The sequence below is a fragment of the Nipponia nippon genome, unplaced genomic scaffold, assembly GCF_047370975.1.
Source record: "Nipponia nippon isolate SJK-2023a ecotype South Korea unplaced genomic scaffold, ASM4737097v1 scaffold_9, whole genome shotgun sequence".
Taxonomy (NCBI): domain Eukaryota; kingdom Metazoa; phylum Chordata; class Aves; order Pelecaniformes; family Threskiornithidae; genus Nipponia; species Nipponia nippon.
Genome location: NW_028262413.1, coordinates 31874296 through 31894906, shown reverse-complemented (window position 1 = coordinate 31894906; position 20611 = coordinate 31874296). Strand labels below are relative to the sequence as shown.

Sequence of the window (20611 nt, the reverse complement as noted above, 5' to 3'; positions counted from 1 at the left end):
AAAAAATAAAGACAGCTGTTTTGTGAAAGCTGAGTTGTAACATTTCTTTCAGGCATTCCTATCTCTCATCAACAGAGAGTTTACCCTGAATGCATTTGCTGCTTTGCGACTTAAGATAAATGAATCAGTAAACACATTTTCTAAGTGAGTCAGGAGCAAATTTTATCCATTGGTACAACATTCTATAGATTCATAGATGCATTATAGATGGATGGTTTTGATCCCTAAGCTAAGCATCCAGGCACAAGATAGTCAAGATATGCAACAGCTATGGTTTACTTTGAGCTAATGAATCTCATTATCTTTGTGTTACCAAATGTTAAATCATTGGCTTGAGGCCTGTTTTGAATAGCATGCACAGCTTAATCATGTGAAAAGAAAAAAAGGTGGTCCTTATTTTGGAGAATTATATTTTGAGACAGAGACATAACTTTAGCATTTTGGACAGCTGTTGAAATTATAAGAAACCGAAGTAAAGAAAAGGAAAATGTGTGATAGAATAAGATGTGGAAATCTAAAATCTGAAATTTAAAAATATCTAGTCCATAACACAGATTACCAGCACACTACTCTTACTCAAGAAAGATATGGTATAATATTCATAATCCCAATACCCAGAGTTCAATTATTTTGCAGTGAGACCCACTTGTATGGCTTGATAATGAATTTGGCAATGACAGGAATGAAATGAAGGATAGGAAAAGTTTAAAAATATGCTAGTAAAAGAATAAATGTGACACTGCTACATTTATACTTTATCTTTACACCGTGGAAGAAACATACTCCCCTTCTCAAAGGCATTAATTCAGAGAAGAAAATGTGAATGTGAGAAAGGATTTGCACTGAGATTGTTTAGATTCACGTGTCGTCTATTGATGGAATGGAATTACAGTGCTTTTGAATGGCTCTTGGTGCAGTAGCCTGGAGACTGAAATACTCTAGACATCCACAACATAGATCTAGTACAAGCAGTTAAAATAACCCCTTTTTTTTTAGACAGCAGGCTCCATACATGGAGATAATTGTTTTAAGGTGTAAGAAAGATGACTGTTAGTTTGCCATGCAATGACCATACAGTCTTCAGCTTTTCTCCAGAAACTGTCTTCAAAGGTTTCTACGTACTCCTACATGCTGATGAGATTAATGCAGACATGAAATTGGATATCTGTAAACTAGCAAATGGTACTGCTATGAAACTCCTGAAAAAGGTTTGTTTTTAATAAAAAATTAAGCCTGCTTATTTTTATGGTTATGTAGTCAATCATAGTTAATAAGGAAAAGACAGTTTACCTGTAATTAAGGTAGTAGATGCAGGACTTCTCCCTGAGAAGCATTTTATTTTTCCTTGGTTGAATGTTTCTTGGAGAGAAGGCATGTTAAAGAAGCACTGCTTATGAAAAAGGACATGAAATCCCAAATCAGTACAAAGATCTCTTCTATGTTGTGCTTTACTAACATTAACTTCTGTAGGGCCTTAATACTCAGTAACCAAATTCCACAGTACTCTGCAACTGAAGTGCAACACTGCGTTCAATGTGTTTCTCATAAGGTATTAATGCTGTAGAAAGCACACTAAAAAAAATAAAAAATTTGAATTTCAGAAAGATTGCTTTCAGCAGCTCGACTCTGTAAACACCTATTACATCTCTCTTTAGAGATATCAGAGTTTTGTGGAACGCTTCCTTGCTCAGAAGTGCCTCAGGTTAATAATTTTGTCTTTGATTACTAATTTTCATCCAAATAATTTGACCTGCTGATATATGAGGTGATTTTGTGCAGTGACTTTGTCTGGTATGTCCTAATGACAGCAGTGATGTTTTTTGTATTTGGTATTTTTGAATTTTAATGAATATTTTGAGTGATAATTAACTATCCTCTGTGGACAAAATCATCTTTAATCTAAATTGCGTATCTCTGCAGATAAGAGATCAGATTCTCTGTAGTGTTGATTAAAAGAGCGAATTTTGACCTAAGTGTTTGGAAAACTGATGCATATGAATTTTAATTTTATATCAATCAAAATTCAAATTTATGTAAGTAACTGATTTTTAAAATAGTCCTAGTAGTAATTCCTGAATTTGTGTGAATAGAAATCGGTATTTAGAACTAACGCATGCCTCCACGTTTATCACCTTAACTTATCTGAAAGGGTAGGACTATCTTGCAGCTATTCAATGGCAGAGTTTGACTTGGGTAATGTGGTGTGCTGGCCTAGAGGAAAGGTTATCGGGCCCAGTATCCCATCTCCCAGAGTGGCTAAAAGCAGATGCTTAGGGAAGATAAGAACAGAGTGATATCTGATGAGACTTACCCAGAACTGTCTCCCTGCTTCTATGAGTTTGGGACTCTCTTTTAATTGCTTTTTGCTTAGGACATCATTTTCTCTGTGGAAAGAGACAGGATTGGTGTCAAATTCTTCATTTTTAAAAGAGACTTTAAATGAGTCTCACAAATAAGTGAGACTTGTTGTAGAGAAGAAAGATGCAAGTTTATTCTGTTTTACCTAAGAGACATTTCAAGCTAGGTCTTGTTCACTGAGTATGCTCTGTCTCCTGTGAGGTTAAGTCTGGTTTGCATTTTGTGATGTTATATTTAGTTATGCTTTTTCCAACTTATTGCCTGTAACTTAATAGAAATAAGATGTCTGTGGCTACGGTGCTAATTTGGGAACCAGGAAATATAGGACCAGTTCACATACTTTGAGTACTTTAGCCTGGGTCCTCAATGGGTGGTAAGCATGCATTTCTGAAATCAGACAGGCAGCTCCATATTATAAGGGTATGGGTCTTACATGCTGATGAACTACTCCCATTCTCAGAACTAAATGATTGTGTACATACTTTGCTGTACAAGGGCTGAAATAGCCTTTCAGGTAAGCTGTGCAATACACAGAGATACACGGCTTAGTTCTGCCAGATATACTGAGGTCCAGTATGCATGCTGCTTCTTGGACCTGCTTGAAAGCAATGAGTGTGGTATTTAAGAAGCTGGCCTTAGAGGTGGCCCTGCTGGACCTGCAGTGACTTAGTGGAAATCACTTCAAGTACAGATGCCAAAGTATCATTTGTTTTCCCTTTATACAGCACATCCTAGTCCCCATAGCCAGAGGGAATGGAGAGCTGACAACAGAAGGTAACAATTATTCATTGTCAATATCCACTTAAGTTGCAGACTTCTTAGTTTAGAGTACACATCCTTCATGTGCTCACATAGCATCTACCACAGCAGTATGTAGATCAGGTCACTGCATGTCTCTAATTGTAATACCAAATAATAGTTTAAAGCATTGTGGTCAGTGCTTTGTTTTCAATAACTATTTATGTGTAAACCTACTGAGCTATAACAGTATTATTCAGAGCACATCTAAATAATTTTACATTCAAAATACTTATTTAGGAGGAAAGGTCTTATTTTTATAAGATGTTTATATACAAATTTTCTGCTGACATCTTATGGAAAAGCTGGTGGGTGTAAAGGTTTCAAGCCACCTTGAGTACCTGCTGAAGTGATTGACAGAGTATTTATCTTCTAACCAGTTGTTATAAATTGGAGAGGATTTTACTGATGTGCAATTTATGCCTTAGACACAGAGGGAAAAATCTTTCTAATCTTGCTTTTTAAATGAGGTGATCATCTACTATGGAGCGGTGTGCCTGAAACAAGCTGGATGCTACGGATATTTATTCAAAGGTTGGAAATGCAAAATCCCATGACATAATTCACTGCTAACAAAACCTCTGATTATCTTAATTATCTACTGTTCTTACTAAATCTTTATTTTGTAAAATGTCTTATAATTTAACCTTGCAATTTGCTGATTCTGCTTAACAAAGGCAGACTATTTCATCTTGAAAAGAATTAACACAATAGTCTTTACACTTATTTTATTATTTCAAAAGATTTTTTTATTTGTTTACTAAATCTGCCAGCACTGCAAGTATTTGTATGAGTTTGAAAAAGACAATGTTCTGCTAACAAGAGAAAAATACAACCTAATCCTCTTATGCTGATTGAATGGGGAGGGTGTTAATAGATTTCAGCAAGATTTTAGAGGTTTCGTCACTGGGAAGAACTTCATTCAGTTTCAAAGACGACTCTTCTGTAGTTTCACTGCAAATAATACTCAGCGATATCTATTATTGACTGTATTTCCACCAGGAGAATGGTCTGAATACAGTAAACTCCTAAAAGGATTCCTGTATCTTTTCTTTTTTTGGGGGGGTGAGACTTAAACCCAAATGTGGTGAATAAACGGCCATGTAATAAATCATTTTATACTTTTTGGACTGTGGTTAACAATTCATTTTTGACCAATTAGAGCTATCTGTTTCCAGCTAGCCAGCTGGAAGAATTGCTAGTATTAAAAGTCTATAGACTACTAGCAATACTTAATTGTTATGTCTTAGTAGATACTCCTTATGGGGAATCTGTCAATTGTTAATGCCTGCAAATCTAATTTCTTTTAAGGTTTGACTCATTAAAATGATGCTGTCAATCCTTTCCTGTAACCTTTTAAAGAAAATTTCATTTTTTTCTTATGATAATGTTAAGTGAGCACCCATGAAACCGTTCACAGGACTTCAAGGTCACTAGTGATAAAAAGAAGTCTTTTCGAAGAGTTGTTATACACTGAGAAACAAGAAGCTATGGTTGGGTGTGAGCTGCTAACCTGGTAGTTAAACCCTGAGTTATTAGAAAGTTAAGCATCTCTGTTTTCTTCTACGAATGAGGCCTTTCCAATGACCTACTTCCACAGCTACTGTAAATTGACAGTCTCAATATTCTAACAACCTTCCCCTGCAGCCATTTAACCATTCATTGAATGGATGCTCTTGGAGTAAGGTCGAGAATGTTTGGCTTATTGTTCTTAAATGGTACGGTTTGAAATGTTTTGCTGAATCTCCGGGTTTCATTTAAAGTGACCTATTCTGTCCTTCTATTCCCTTCTACATTATTATTTCAATAGTGTACTGTATTTACCTCTGCCTATAACCTGAAAGTAGTATTCATGAAAAGAAAGCTATCTTTTTTTGCACAAGGCTGGGGAAGCACATATATGAAATCATGGTGCAATGATTAATTAATTGCCTATGGTAAGTATTTCCAATTTTACTGTGTTAAAAATTTGAACAGATGCATCATGTCAAAAAGATTCAAAAAAATCTTTATTTGGTAAACTGTAAACTAAAGCATAAAATGTTCATCAAGTAAGTTCTGAAACATTAATTGTTTGTATACTATGTATTTTTAAATAAGTATCAAGTTTAAGAATTTCTCTTCCTTCACAATAGCAAAAGGACACATAATTTTAAAATAATGGCATGCTAAAATGGTTCTATTTTTTTTCCCTGTGATATTATGTTTTTCTTTAATATGACATCACCTTTTTGCATGAAGAGATACACTAAAACATGGACTTTTCTAAGGACATTTATTTCAAAGAAGAAAGTTGATGGTAATAAAAGCAGAAAAGTTAAAGGCATAATTCTATAATATTAAAATAACAATAAAGTAGCCTCTCTGTAAATGAAATTGAGCCAGGATGAGAGTTGGCAGTAGTTGTTCAGTGAAACCACAACATTTTCTCAAAGAATAAATGGAGCGGAATAGAGTTGTATTGGTAAAAGTTCTGTATTTTATTAACATGTAGTTCACATGCATGAAGTCTGGTGTGCTTTCTTGTGTGCATGGAAAGGTATATGCAACAGCTAACAGCTCTTAAAAGCCATGTGTCTGTTGAAGATACAAAGTGTTGCCACAATGCTGTTATGATCTTTGCATCTACTCTGAAGAGCTAATTTTGAAATAGCCATAGTTTTCCAAAAGCTATAATGAAAATAATTATTTCAGATACACAAATCTCAGGAATATGTATGGTTGCTATATTTCAGGTGGAAATGGATGCAACCAAATGGAACATTTTTATTATGTATATTTAATGGTGAGGTTGAATGAACTAACATTACCTTATAGTTATCTGATATTGTTAACAGATAAATGTATGCTGTTATATAAATACTCAAAGTATTTAAATGGTAACTTTTAAATGGCAAGTCCACCATTTTTGAAGAAAAGAATATTGGCACAAAGAATGACAGGAATTGCATCACTATTATGCTGAGAACTTATTAGAAATATAATTTGGTGTGGGGGCCAGCATTCTCACTGACTGGTTGGGACATTACTGCCTTGGCATTCCTCAAAAATGGAAAAATACCAGTTTCTCTGATGAACTAACTCATCTTTCCAAATTATGTTAAGATCAGAATAGCCCCATAAGTTTTCTAGAGAGATTCCTAGTCTTTTTCCTAGTGGGAGCAGGGGCTGAAGGAGACAAACTTATAAATTTACTACTTATACCTATGTAGATATTAGTACCTCTACCTATGTATATGAGAGATAGACAACTACAGAAGCAAGTATAACATGCATGACCTCTTAGGGAAGCCTTATTTCCATCTCAAGAAAATGGGAGGGTTAAACTGCGTGCCTGACACCCAGCTTCCAAAATTAAAGGTTTCTAATTTGTGATAAGCTAAGATTACTTTTGCGTGTGTGTGAACCTATTTAGCTAACATCCATGGAGTTCTTTTATATCTATGTGATAGCAACAGAGTGCAAAGCTTGCTCTAACAGCTTTAATTGAACCAATTTTCTTTCCTTTATTACTGCATGTCAGGTTCAAGAAGAGCAGTTTTATTTGTAGCCGACAGTAATCTCAGGTCTAGTTTAGTATGATCAGGAGTCTGGAACTCAGTGCACGGCATATCTCAGATTACCAGGCTTCAGAAAGCAGTCAGTCTGTGTAGCCTGCACCACAACATTAGGGAGTTTTCTACTAAAAAGAAATGGTCAAATACACAGCTTAGACTTGTATCTTGTGGAAGAAAATCTCATGGAACCAACAGATTTTACGTTTCTTCTTACTGTAAAGGCACTTTTTTTGCCATATCATTTTTTTTCCTAACAACATGGAAATTTGGAATTTACACATCTTGTAAAAAGTGCTATTCCCTCACCTTTGAGGAAGTCCCCAAATTTTGTCTCACCTTTTGCCTATACTCCCAAATCACTAGTCACTGTATAGGTTTGATGCCTTAAAAGGCTCTTCTAGGAATTTCCCATGGTGGATTAACATTTTTTTCCATGTTCTAGCCAAAATAAATTTTATCTCACCCTTGCATAACATTTCTGACTGCACAATACACCTTCCAGTTGTTGTTCAATCCATTTCAAAACACTGAATTGTTGTAGAGACTGAGGAAAGATTCCATATATTAACAGACACTTTAGGTGGAATAATTTGGTTTTATTACTGAAGAAGTAGTTAAACATACATTAGGGGCCAAAGGAATAAGTTTTCCTTTAGTAGTTTTCCAGTGAACAATCTTTTCAAAAATATACTAGTATGTAGAGATAAGAAGGAAATTTAGTTCTGTTGTCTATTTTTTATTAAACATTTTAAGTTGACAAAAAAAATACTGTGTTAGACTTAAGAGTTTGAAGAAATTGCAATAGGTGATGTTTTTACATGTCAATTGTGTGAAGCCAGATTCTGTTAGTATGGATTTGTACAGTTGGCCCTTCTGACCTCAGTAGTTTTCTCGCAGACAAACATAGCTGCCTCCACCTTCAGTGTCTGTTTTGTCATGTTTGAGTTTCAGCCACATGGCCTCCCATAGTAACATTAGCACTGGCTGATGTTACGCTTATAGCGACCTGTTATAATTTAGTGCTAAGTCAGTACGGAAGCTGACCTTGTTATTGAGATAAAATATTACTCAGGAAATTGCAAGATGAACATAAAAAGCATACAAATCCGCAGGAGACAGAAAGATTGCCAGACTTTTGAGTAGCCTCCATACTCAGCAGAACGGTACTCTACAAAGCATTTTACAACTTTGTATAATCCATTCTAGGACAGCCTAAAAATTCTACCAGAGCTCTGGATGGACTGCAAGTTGTGTCACAGTGGCCAGAATATGTTTTAATTCAATTGGCGTATATTCTTTGTGCGTAATAATCATAGAATCATAGAATCATTAAGGTTGGAAAAGACCCTTAAGGTCATCGAGTCCAACTGTTAACCTAGCACTGCCAAGTCCACCACTAAACCATGTTCTCAAGCACCACATCTATCCGTTCTTGAAATACCTCCAGGGATGGAGACTCAGCCACTTCCCTGGGCAGCCTCTTCCAATGCTTGACCACCCTCTCGGTGAAGAAGTTTTCCCTAATATTCAACCTAAACTTCCCCTGGCGCAGCTTGAGGCCGTTTCCTCTCGTCCTGTCACTTGTTACTAGGGAGAAGAGACCGACCCCCACCTTGCTACAACCTCCTTTCAGGTAGCTGTAGAGAGCAATAAGGTCTCCCCTCAGCCTCCTCTTCTCTAGATTGAACAACCCCAGCTCCCTCAGCCGCTCCTCATAAGACTTGTGCTCTAGGCCCTTCACCAACTTCGTTGCCCTTCTTTGGACACGCTCAGCACCTCAGTGTCCTTCTTGGAGTGAGGGGCCCAAAAATGAACACAGTACTCGAGGTGCGGCCTCACCAGTGACAAGTACAGGGGCACTATCACCTCCCTGGTCCTGCTGGCCACACTATTCCTGATACAAGCCAGGATGCCAGTGGCCCTCTTGGCCACCTGGGCACACTGCTGGCTCATGTTCAGGTGGCTGTCAGCCAACACCCCCAGGTCCTTTTCTGCCAGGCAGTTCCCCAGCCACTCCTCCCCAAGCCTGTAGCGTTGCATGGGGTTGTTGTGACCCAAGTGCGGGACCTGGCACTGAGCCTTGTTGAATCTCATACAGTTGGCCCTGGCCCAACGATCCAGCCTGCCCAGGTCCCTGTGTAGGGCCTTCCTACCCTCCAGCAGATCAACACTTCCACCCAACTTGGTGTCACCTGCAAACTTCCTGAGGGTGCATTCAATCCCCTCATCCAGATCATCAATGAAGATGGTGAACAGGACCGGCCCCAACACTGAGCCCTGGGGAACACCATTCGTGAGCGGCCGCCAACTGGATTTGACTCCATTCACCACCCCTCTCTGGGCTCGGCCGTCCAGCCAGTTTTTAACCCAGCACAGAGTGCACTTATCCAAGCCGTGAGCAGCCAGCTTCTCCAGGAGAATGCTGTGGGAGACAGTGTCAAAGGCCTTGCTAAAGTCCAAGTGGACAACATCCACAGCCTTCCCGTCATTCACTAAGTGGGTCACCTTGTCATAGAAGGAGATCAAGTTAGTGAAGCAGGATCTCCCTTTCATAAATCCATGCTGGCTGAGCCTGATCCCGCACGTGCCGCGTGATGGCACTCTAGATGATCTGCTCCATGGCCTTTCCCGGCACCGAGGTCAGGCTGACAGGCCTGTAGTTCCCCGGATCCTCCTTCCGACCCTTCCTGAAGAGGGGCGTTACATTTGCTAACTATCAGTCATCTGGGACCTCCCTGGTTGACCAGGACTGCTGATAAATGATGGAGAGTGGCTTGGCAAGCTCCTCTGCCAGCTCCCTTAGTATCCTTGGGTGGATCAAGCCAATCAGGATGGGCAAATTTTAATCTCAGCATATTTCATAAAGCAGCATTTCTTAAGCAGAATACCCCCCCTTCTCCACCAATCTGTTAACAAAAGAATATCTCTAACTACTTCCATTATATGGTCATTATGTTTTAGATCGAAACAATAGGACGTGCTTTCGGAGATGCATTGCATGCAGGCAGAAAATGAGACAAGAGAATGTTCTCACGTATGTCTTTGCATCTCTGCCTAAATAGGACCTGAATCATTCAGAATAGTTATAGCTTTGTACAATATGGTTTTCTACATCTGTGAATTTCAATAAAAGTTAAATGTTAATAATAAACCCATTAAGGTGAAACATTCACTTCCCGCTCTCTCAAAAATAAAACCCCAAACATCACTGAAATTTTGAAGTCAGTACAACTAATAAATGAAAACAAGCAAGTACTTTGAAGCAAGTTCAATATTTTGCTCCTATGTCACAAGAAATAGTCAGTATACTGCTCCTTAATCTAGTATTGATTTGTCTGGTGAAGGGAAATCTGCTTCAGAGAACATGACACCTTCTGAATTGCAGTCCTCTAAAAATCCTACAATATCTGAAAAGTGGTATATTGATGTATTTCAGAAATGTAATCATCCTATAATTTTCTATTACATTAACTTGTGTATTTTAAAGAAATCAGTGAAAAAGAATGAATTACACCCTTGCAATATCTGAAGACTTGTAAGAAAGCTGCTAAACTTCAATGACTTCTTTAAAGGCTTGCAGTTATGTTCAGGTACGTGGCAGGGGATGTCCTCAAAATGTGGCACTTGATAAATGAGAGAAAAGGGAAAATGTGAAACGGAGTAGAGACTGGCAAAGCAGAAAGAAAATGCTTAAGAAGGATCAGCAGCTAGACAAAGAGTAGTGACAGATACTGATGAAAAAACCCAGCCATGCAGCTGGGACAAGAATGTCACCATTAAAGAATATGCTGTTGAAACTAATGATAGGAGGCCTAGAAGATTAATTTTAGCGTGTCAGGTGATCTAACACTATGCCAAAGTATTCTTCTGTTCTTGTCCTTAGGCTTATGCTAGCAAAACTCACAAATTCAACCCCCAGAGTTAAGATCACTATAAATTGTCCTAAATTATGATTTATGTGCTGTAGTATCTTTAGAAAATCTGCCTGTTAGCTCTTCAGTGCGGTAAAGCCATGACGCACTGTGCATTTCCAAGATGAAAAATAAACATCCATGCCATATTTCTAGTCTCACTCTTGGATGTCAGTGCTGTGTTTGGGGCTGGCAGGCCCAAGCTGTTAGAATTCTAACTACAAACATGCAGTATCAGTGACTGCTCTGGTATACAGCACTGTTGCACAAGTCCTGCAGGCATAATGAAAGTGATAGAAAACTGTACTAAAATGCCATAGTGTACAAATCATACTGACTCTGGGAGACCAGCTAGAATGCACTGTGTTCTTATCTCTGCATCAGGCACTAGGGGTCCACCAATAGCATCTGCATTTATACTTTGTCATCAGACTATACTCCTATGCACTTAAGGCATTCTGCACAGACTCATAGTGTCTGTCCAGATATGTATAACCTTCACGTTGATTTAGTTATGGGCCAGTTATAAGTTCCCATATCTTATGTTCGCAGATTAATTGCTGGGAAGTTACAGTTTGTATAAGCAGAAATGTTAGAAAAGCAGGATGAACACAATCTGGATTGACCTCAAACGAATTTGGATTCTGGTAAAGTATTTTTAACTTGGACAGCTTGGGGACAGCAGTATTACTGGTTTGTATTATAAGCTTTTCCAGCATCTCTTACTTACATTACTGTTATGACTATTTGATTAGCACAATCATAACAGAACTTCCCATCTACGGCTTACTGTTGCATATTTTCATTCTCAGCAGGTTACCCTCTGATCTACCCCAGTTTTAGGAATTATTTTCTTTCCACTAAACAAAACATGAAGGTCTCCTCCACAGGCATGTTCAGCTCAGAGTATTAGGATCACAAGTGTGGCTATTGTTCTAGCTATGTCAAGCAGCCTTAGTGCCTGCTGCTCTGTGTTTCCATGGAGGAGAAACATTTATTAAATGTTATTTAAAGTTTTCTAGGACAGAAAACTTTACCAGACTCACAGAGTTGGGAAAAGATTGTTCACCTTCCAAGTGCACAGGCCTGAAATGATCAATTGCTATATAAATTCCTATTTCTAGCTATAATAATGGAAACTGTTTTTTGAACTGCCAAATTCTGCAATCCATGCTCGGGAACAGCTTCCACTTGATGTGATGCTTGAGAAAGTTTTAGGCAAATCTGCAGGAGTGGAAACTAAAGGCAACCCAATGGCTGCCTTCTCCGTTCCAAGCCAGTTCTCGTCATACCACTTATTCTGGACTCTCTTTGAGAAGAGTCTCCTCTGTGAGAAAAACAACTCAAATTGATCATTACATTGAGTTACGCTAGTTTGTTAATTATCAGAATATGTTAAGGAGGAAAATGTTCTCAATTTGCATCTGAAAAAACTGAGTCATTGGGGTCTCTCCTTTCAGAAGCTGTTGGGAATTTTGTTTTCTAGTGCCTAGTTTGTCCCTGCTTTATTTTATCTTTTTAAAGCAGATTTTATGTACCCACAGCTTCCTAATTAGATTCAACAGAACATATTTAGCTGGAAAAGTAAGTCCAAAGCACCTCAAAAGACACCGATACCCACCTGTTATCCATAGAAAATGGCCACAAAAACATCTTTACAGACTGTTACTAATAACTAACGTACTCTTCTGAAATCTTTCTTGAGTTTGTTTGAAAGAATGGAAACAAAAAGCAACATGAACAAAAAAAAGTGCCTGATGGTAAAAAAATGAATGTAATTTTCTCCTGAATTGGAAGAATTCCATCAAATTAGTGATTTTTAATCAGCGAAAATCTTGGATTACATACAATCTGCTTAGTAGCTCTTGCCTATTACAAGGTGAGAAGCCTACATGAAATGTGAAGTATCCATAAGTAAAAAATATTTCTGTATTAAGAACAGCTATTCCAATTATGTTTTGACAATTCCTAGCATAATGTGACTGAGTGGGCTTTTGGACCTCATGTAATACATGCATATCCAAAAATCTGGTGTTTGCCCATTTTTAAGGAAGGTAAGGGTTCATAGATGGTCACACACACAAAAAAAGGCTTCTTGCTTGTTCTCTCATTTAACCCACAATAGACAAAAGAACATGAGTCCATCACACAACCACTCAACATTCACAGAAAAGTCAGACCAAATCTGTTGCAATAGATTCTGCCTAGTCAGAAACAACCAGCTGAGACTAACGGTCAGTCTGCACACTAATAGTGAGAACCTCAGGGTGCGGGGAGTGACCTGGCTGGACACACTGCTCTTGAACTTGACAAGCATACTACAATGTACAGAAGGATCTAAGGAATTAAAGGGAAGGACAGACAGGGGATTCACTATAGAAGAAAATGTGTGCATTAGGGTAAGCCAGCGTAGACAAGGGATAGGGTGTAAGAGGATATCAACATGCTTCTTTTTTTAGAGGGTTTGAAGAATTAGTAGCCTTTGATTTTTTATGGATCTGTTGTCTATGTATTTGCCTCAGGGCACCTCTATTACTGCATGCTTATCAAATCCTGTACCTGTAAGATTTTAAAGGTTTTAGTATTATTCTAAGGCCATTTTTCAACAATGTTTTCTCATTCTTTGTGTATTCACACCTCAGCTGAAATTTGTCCAAACAGCTGAGCACCAAATGTACCCAAGAACAGGAAAAACCAAAGTACAGAGTAATTTCCTTCAAATGTCTCCTCAGCTTCACAGGACCTTTAAAATTACAGAAAACTATAAACTAGCAACACGTTATTTGAAATTACTATGTATACAAAGTGGCCTTAAGCAATTTCTATCGCACTGTTTTTCCACAAGCCTAGCTTCATTTTATGTTGGTAATGTGTATTGAATCATGCTTGGAGTTGTTCTAGTAAGATGATCCTCCATAGTATTATTTCACAAATGAAAGAAATGCATATCCATCCACTGGTTCAGAGGCCTAAAGTCCTCCCAGGAGTGTCACAAAAGGAACATAATGTTCCAAGAGCTGGGTTTTGCTTTCGGATCACTGGTTGAGCTGATGGATGTGAAAACTCATGTAGCTAGATGGTAAGCTATTGGCTACAGTTCTAAGGAGTGAATAAATTATTTTAAGCTTAGTAGTAATTTATGCTCACAAAATGAGTAAGGGTACCATCTGTTCAAGCACAGACAATATAAAATTCTTTTAATTTGGTGTTAAATTGCTCACTTGTGACATAGCTGTGTCACTGGTGAATACTTCTTACATTGAAATCATACAGAAGCAGAAATCTACCTTTTCTGAACAATGGCAGGAAATGACCTAGGCCTATAAGCAAGGTAGATGTCATGACCTTGGAAAAGTAAATAATTATGGAGTAATATGTGGGGGGAAATTTGAATTCTTAATGGGGGGAGAAATGAGAAAGAAGGAAAAATTTTATTAAAACCACTTGGGAGTTTTAGATGGTTTCAGATTATCTCACCTATTCTCCAGAAGTCTTAAAACTTGGAATAAGCAATGTATCTCACACCAGGAAACACAGGCACTCTCTAGGCTCAATTTATTTCATTTCCATTTTTCTAAAAAAAGCCTTGACTAACTTCTGAGGACTGACGTTCTCATTCATCTCCCTAGAGATCATACAGTCATTCCTCCAAAGTAATTTTAAATAGGTTAAGGCAATGGACATGACATGCATACAGAAGCTGAAAATCTGCAGTAGAATCCAATGATTTTTTAATATATTTTTTATTTTTATAGCTTATCTATGGTATTATCTAAAAATAATTCATCTGTGCCTTCTTCTAGAGAAAGTGGGATCATTTCCTATACTCTATAAATATTTTTACTAATTCTTACTGGAGAAAGATACAAGTTAAGTTTAAATTACATGTTATCGTATTGGATAAAAGAAATTATTAGTATAATAAAAACTGAGAAGAATGACCTGAAGTGGATTTGGTAAAGAGCTATATCATACTTCTTTCTCTTCTCTCTCCCGAGAAGGATGGGAAATCTACACATTCCTCCTTGCTGTGCTGGCAGTTTCCTGAGTCAGAGGAAATTAATTGAGTCTACTATGGTTTACTATTCATATTACAAAGTACTAGACATAATATCTGCAGTGGACAGTCAAACACAGAACAATAAGATTTTCCATGTCCTAAGAAGTTCATGGTTCAGCTACAAAGTAAAAGCCAACAGACTCCTGCAAAGGAGAACATAAAGACCGTAATACTAGGTCAATCACAGTAAACACCAGTATTAGCACTTCAGTTGGCTCTCTACCCTTCCTTTTTTGGGGGCGGGTAGGTAGTAGAGGCAGGGTAATTTGCAGGATATAGATAAATCTTTTCAAGTGTTTCATAACACCTTCTCCTAGATGCAAAAGCCAGCATGGGAGTAGGCCTAACATGCTTACTAAAAAATTTAACAAATGGGTGATGAAGTCCCATATCTCTAGTTGGCTGCTGAATAGTAAATAAAAGAGGAGAGGAAGAACTTTAAAGGTTTTCACTTGACCAACCAGATTTTTTTTAATCATTATTATTATTGTAATGGAAAAGGATGCAGTGCTGACAAGAGAATAGGTGATGTGGTCACACCAGAGGTGTGAGAAAATGATCTTTGTAGTGGTAGCCTGAGTAGATACAAGAAAAGAGAAATTGCATTCACTGAGGTCAGAGAAAACATTACCGAAATCAGACATGACTTAATTAGAATTTGTAAAAGAAGTTTACTTACATGGATACGATACAGAAAGAATATGCTACATTTAAGAAGGCACATGAAAAGGGATATGCTATTTGCAGGCCTGAATGACAGGTAAAAGAGTGTTGTTGTCTAAAGTGACTGAGGAAGGAAGTAACGGGAGTATAGGGTACAAAGACTTCTGGTTTAGAGGTGTGTTGCTAGGATATTTCTGTTTTAGGAATATTGACAGAACACCTAAAATCCTGAACAGAAGACAATGTCTGGAATAGAGGTGCAAGTGTAAACTGTCAGTCTAGAGAGGGCAACTGAATTTGTGTTTGAGATTACTGAGACAAATGGTATGGAGAGAAATAAGACAGAACAATGGACAGAGCCATACAGACTTCTACAGGAAAAGAAAGAGACTCCTTGGGAAGGTATCTTGAAAAACTATGTAGGGCCACAGAAACAGACACAGCCATGAAAGACTGACAGAAGAGGGCACAATTTTAAGAAGAAAATCATGCTGGCAGTGTCAAAGACCGTTGAGAACAGAGCAATGGTTCTGATCTTTGACCACCAGAATGAAAAAGTCTCAAAACAGAAAACAGCTCTACAGCAGTGTCATATGAAGACTGCAGTTTGGTCTAACAGCTCAAAGAAGAGAGAGGAATAGAGCTTGGGGGTGGGAGGGAGGAAATTTCTATATCCTTAAATTTTTATGTATCATCTCCTTCAGTATTTACAATGTGCCACTGCAAACACTGTGGTATCACCGAATTTCTTCCACAAAGTTTGTAATAGTATTTTTCCTATGCACAAAAGTATCAAAAGGAATAAAACCAATCCACTTGATTAAATAAACAGGCATGCATTCATTTTAAGAAGTTAGTGCGATCTGTACTTAACATATTGAATTTCTCGGTACAGCCTCCATTTCTGAGGTCACCTTGATGTCTTACAAAGTTGTATTTGGAGTTGAAATAAGAAGCAAAATGACCTGTGAAAAGGGTTTTCACCCACTAGGTTAATGACAATGGAACTTCCATGTTACTGATTCTTTATTTTAGGGTCAAAATCCACAAATCAATTTAAACTTTTAATAGTAAAACCATGCATGAGCTCATATACATCTCTCTCTTTATGGAATCAAAACCCCATGTACTCATTCCAATACATGCATACTTAAATGTATTAATATTAGGTAAAAGCATATGGTAAAATATGGTAATTAATATGGTAAAAGCATAAATATATATATTTATGAGGCACAGAGAATGTATATACTACCAAGTATCCTCATCACACCAATTAGAATATAATACAAAAAATAAGCTGATGTGATAAAGTGGTTTGGCAGATGAAATTAGGTGCTTTTATTTGCAATGCTTTTAATCTAACTTTTCCATGCATAGTTCCCTTTTTGGTTTGCAGTTGAGTACTTTATATTAAGAATTATGTCTTAATTTGGAATTTTTCTTTTTTTCCTCTTTTTTAGGGTTTAGACCAGATTCTAAAAAGATTATCTCTGCAGAAGGGTAGCAGAAACACTGCAGTTCAGGGCAACGCAGACGATGTTTCTGCACAAGCTGGATAAGACCATGAAGAAACTTCACCTAGAGTAAGTGGTATCATTAATATTCCAAGTGCTTTGTGAATAGTCATGCAATTACTACCATGCACATTGTTTAATAACATCACTGTATAGGGCTACTCCAGTGTGACATAACTGGGTTCTCAGAATCCCGGTTTGGCAAGCCACTTCTGTGCCTGCTGTGCTGCTGAAGTACTGGAGGTACAGAAGTACACAGAGGTACAGGGACACCTGTGCGCGTTCAGAGCTTACTGCTGTGCTCAGCTGAGTAAGGGTGGGATTCCTTCCAGCCCTGAGTGAGGCTGAGCAAAGACAACTGGTCTGCTAAATCTGTTTTAGGGTATTGGTATTGCCTTGCCTGACTAGAAGAAGTGACTAAGCAATGACAGGATCTAGTTGTAGTCACCATTTCAGTATTTGCAGACGTGTTTGAATATGGCTGAGGTGACTTGCCCCAAGACTATGTGGCTGAGATGGAAATTCTCACTAGGGACCAGAAAACTTTTCCAACTTGTTTTGTAGCTCTGTTGAACCCTTCAGCTCTGCAGGGAATAAAAGCTTTTTCTTTTCTTTTCCCATCACTAGTCTTGCAAATGGATAGAACGGTCCTCAAAAAACTGGTGAAACTGGACTACAAAGGTGTTATATAGGACATCTACATGTACGTCAAAATATTGCTAATTCTCTCCTTATGACACACTACAGGCAACTTGAGAAGTTAATTCTGAACTTTCTATAATGAAAATAGCTGAAATTATTGCAACAGGAAGTAACATAACAAAAGGAAAGTTCTCTGTATTTCAGTGTGTCTGGTTTTTCTATCTGCAAATTTTGTAGTACTGGTCTCCCTTATGATGTTCTACAACTGCTGCTGCAGTCATGCAAATAAGAGTTTTTAAACAACAGAAATGAGAAATTAAAGTCTTCTAAAAATTTTAGAGGAAGTGTTTTTTTAAACTCGAAGCAATTTCTAGTGCTGTTTCTAAAACTTAAATTCATTTAAAGTTAATATTCTATTTAATTATTTTGCTTTAAGATATGCAGTCTTTTATAACACACTCAGTAAATTGTCTCTTCAGTTATTAAAAGTCTGTGAAAGAAAGTTACAGCTAATATGGCACGTTTCCTAGAAGCTGTACCCAAGATATTAATGCTTCCTACTGAAGTAATTTAAATAGGCCTCTGAGGTCAATCACATCTAATTGATCTTGCTGTAATAACTCGGTTCCATAGCATTCTAAACACATTCTCTCCGCTTATTGAGATGCATTTCTTGTACAATAGGATTATACAATCTGCCATTTATATTTCACTGTACATTATTGTATTACTACACTATTTTATTATAATGTCCTTGAGATCTACAGTTAGAGATCAGTTAATTTTCTCAAGTCCTTTACACAGTAGGGCTTAGAAGTACTGCAAAACCTGGCTGCGATAAGATTCAACGCTTGGGATCAATGCCAAAAGGTGGCAGTGAGCTGATGTACCACTGCACCATACTGCAGTAGTTTTCTAAGTCTAACCCACAGAATCATGTATGCACTCTGAATGAATAAGCAGCATTCCAACACAAGCATTTACAGAAATACTGCCAGGTTTCCTAGCAAACCTGACCTGATGAACAACCCCACAGATTTCAGTCAAATAAAGCTTTAGCAAGTATGTATTTTAAAGGTCAAGGAGGGAATAACTTCCTTTTTGGAATAAGAAGGGCCTGTGCTGTACTCTGCTGTGTTGGCAGAAAAGAACTGTTCATCCTCATGTTGAGGCATGAAGTTGTAAAGGAACCACAAAAATAGAGGACTAATGCTCGGGCAAATACAGGCTACTATGCCAAGATGTTGCACAAAGGACATATTCTCCAAAAAGACTCAAAAGAACTGTGCCTAGTGGATAGTAAGGATAATGAGTATGTGGGATTTTTTCTTAAAAAAACCCCACCGTTCTTCAGAGTTTTCTACAGCAGTCCTCAGTAACCTAGAACTCGTACAACAAATATATGACTCAAGTTGATTATGAATAATAAATTATGGGTTTATTATCATGAGTAATTTGGGGAGCAGGGGGCTTCAGGGAAAGATAACTTGTTTCTTAGTTATTCTATAGAAAGAGTAGACATCTTATTTCTGATCAGTTACTCCATTGGAGTTGAGAGATGGATCAGAAAAAAAAAGTATACTTTTAAGACCTTATGAATTACAGGAGTCCTGAGTTGGTCCCTGGAATGTTCTCATACCCCTCCCAAACATATCTATTTTCCTATTTCAATTAATCTTAAACTATTTAAATGTTTTCATGAGATCTTGCCTGTCTTAGGGCAGTATGTAGACATTACTCAAAAGAATTATCAAGAGAACTAAATAAAATTTCTCCTGAAGGAATTATGCTTGGTACTACGTAAATTACATTGATCATGTAAGGAGCTAAATGCCTTGAGAACTGTCTTGTTATCTTCAAGGGAAGTATTTAATAATGTCTCCGATAAACAGAGATATGTACTCTTTCTTACTCTACTTGCATTTGGGCAGGCAGAAATGCACATAATGCAATGTGAAGACAGCCTTTCTCTCTCTGTCCATTTACAGAATTTTAAATGATGCTTCCTCTGTAGTCCAAAGCCAGATTATAAATTGCACATAGATTATTCTTCCTTTCAATGCTCTGTATTTTTGGCAGTGGCTAAAACCTCCCTTAGTGTAATTCTGTTTGAACCACTAAAATCATATGCTATTAAATTACTTGTCCATGTACATATAAAATAAAATCTGAATTAATTCTTCAATAGGTTTATGTAAAAATATACATTTGACAGTGCCAATTTATTAATTTTTACTTGACATATGAGATGCTTTATGTCAGCTTAAATTGCAGAAGATTTTTTTCTTAAAGAAAGAGCTCAGGTCTTGTAATTATCACCTCAAACCTTTGTTTAGTTCCTGTATGTAAAACCAGACAGACTTCATTCAGTTACTCATATCTGGGGCATGAACAGACTTCTTCCTGCTTGTGCCAGCAATTTAACATCAACTCATTTCTTTGATTTCTGAAGAAACTGGAGAAACTCAGAATACCAGACTGGCTTAATTTATATGCTAATATATGATGATTTCATTGAAGTACTGCACTCTGAGATCCCAGATGCTAAATAAAACAGAACATCAACATTTTGGTTGTGCAAAATTGAAGTATTATCTTTTTTTTTTTCAAAAAAAAAAATGTTTCAGATAAATTAAAATGAGGATAATAGTTACCCATTTCGCAACAGTGCTGGGGTGATTAATTAACCAATATCTGTACAGTGTTGTGAAGATGAAGAACCCCTAGTTTTATCATCACCATATGCTTTCATCCATTTTATTAGCTGCAGCATGGAGAACAAAATCAATAGACTGTACAGTATCTAAGTGCTTAGGACTTCAGCAAATAAAACATTTAAACTCTGAAAAGTGAAATAAGGCCCCTACAAAAAAAGCTACAGATATATGACACAATTCCTAGAAAGAGTTTATCCTTATTCCACCATTGGCATATTTACTCCTGGATGATGAGGACTAGTTTTCTGCAAGTTATTAGTAAAATTACTGGACTTAATTTGAATTTACAGTGAATGACTATATGGCTCATTCATTAAGTTCCCAGTTGTAGTTTCTTTTTCATTTCACTGCAGTTTTTCTGAGATACATTTCAGCAGGGACTCAGTCA

The 20611-nt window shown here is 37.3% G+C and overlaps 1 protein-coding gene across 14 annotated transcripts in view; it reads right to left on the bottom strand.

The window, feature by feature from the left end:
- Positions 1–20611, bottom strand: part of APBA2 (amyloid beta precursor protein binding family A member 2) — a 128296-nt gene that overhangs the window by 69899 nt on the left and 37786 nt on the right. For 3 of the 14 annotated variants that reach the window (XM_087744963.1, XM_087744959.1, XM_087744965.1), the window contains 2 exons: positions 2312–2384; positions 1291–1387 (listed from right to left, as the gene is read on the bottom strand). The exons of 6 other annotated variants lie outside the window; for them this stretch is intronic. The gene's annotated coding sequence lies outside the window, so the exon portion shown is untranslated. Of the gene's footprint in view, positions 1–1290; positions 1391–2311; positions 2385–20611 lie in introns of all 14 variants that reach the window. 5 more of the 14 variants (XM_087744966.1, XM_087744961.1, XM_087744967.1 and 2 more) reach the window with 2 other exon arrangements.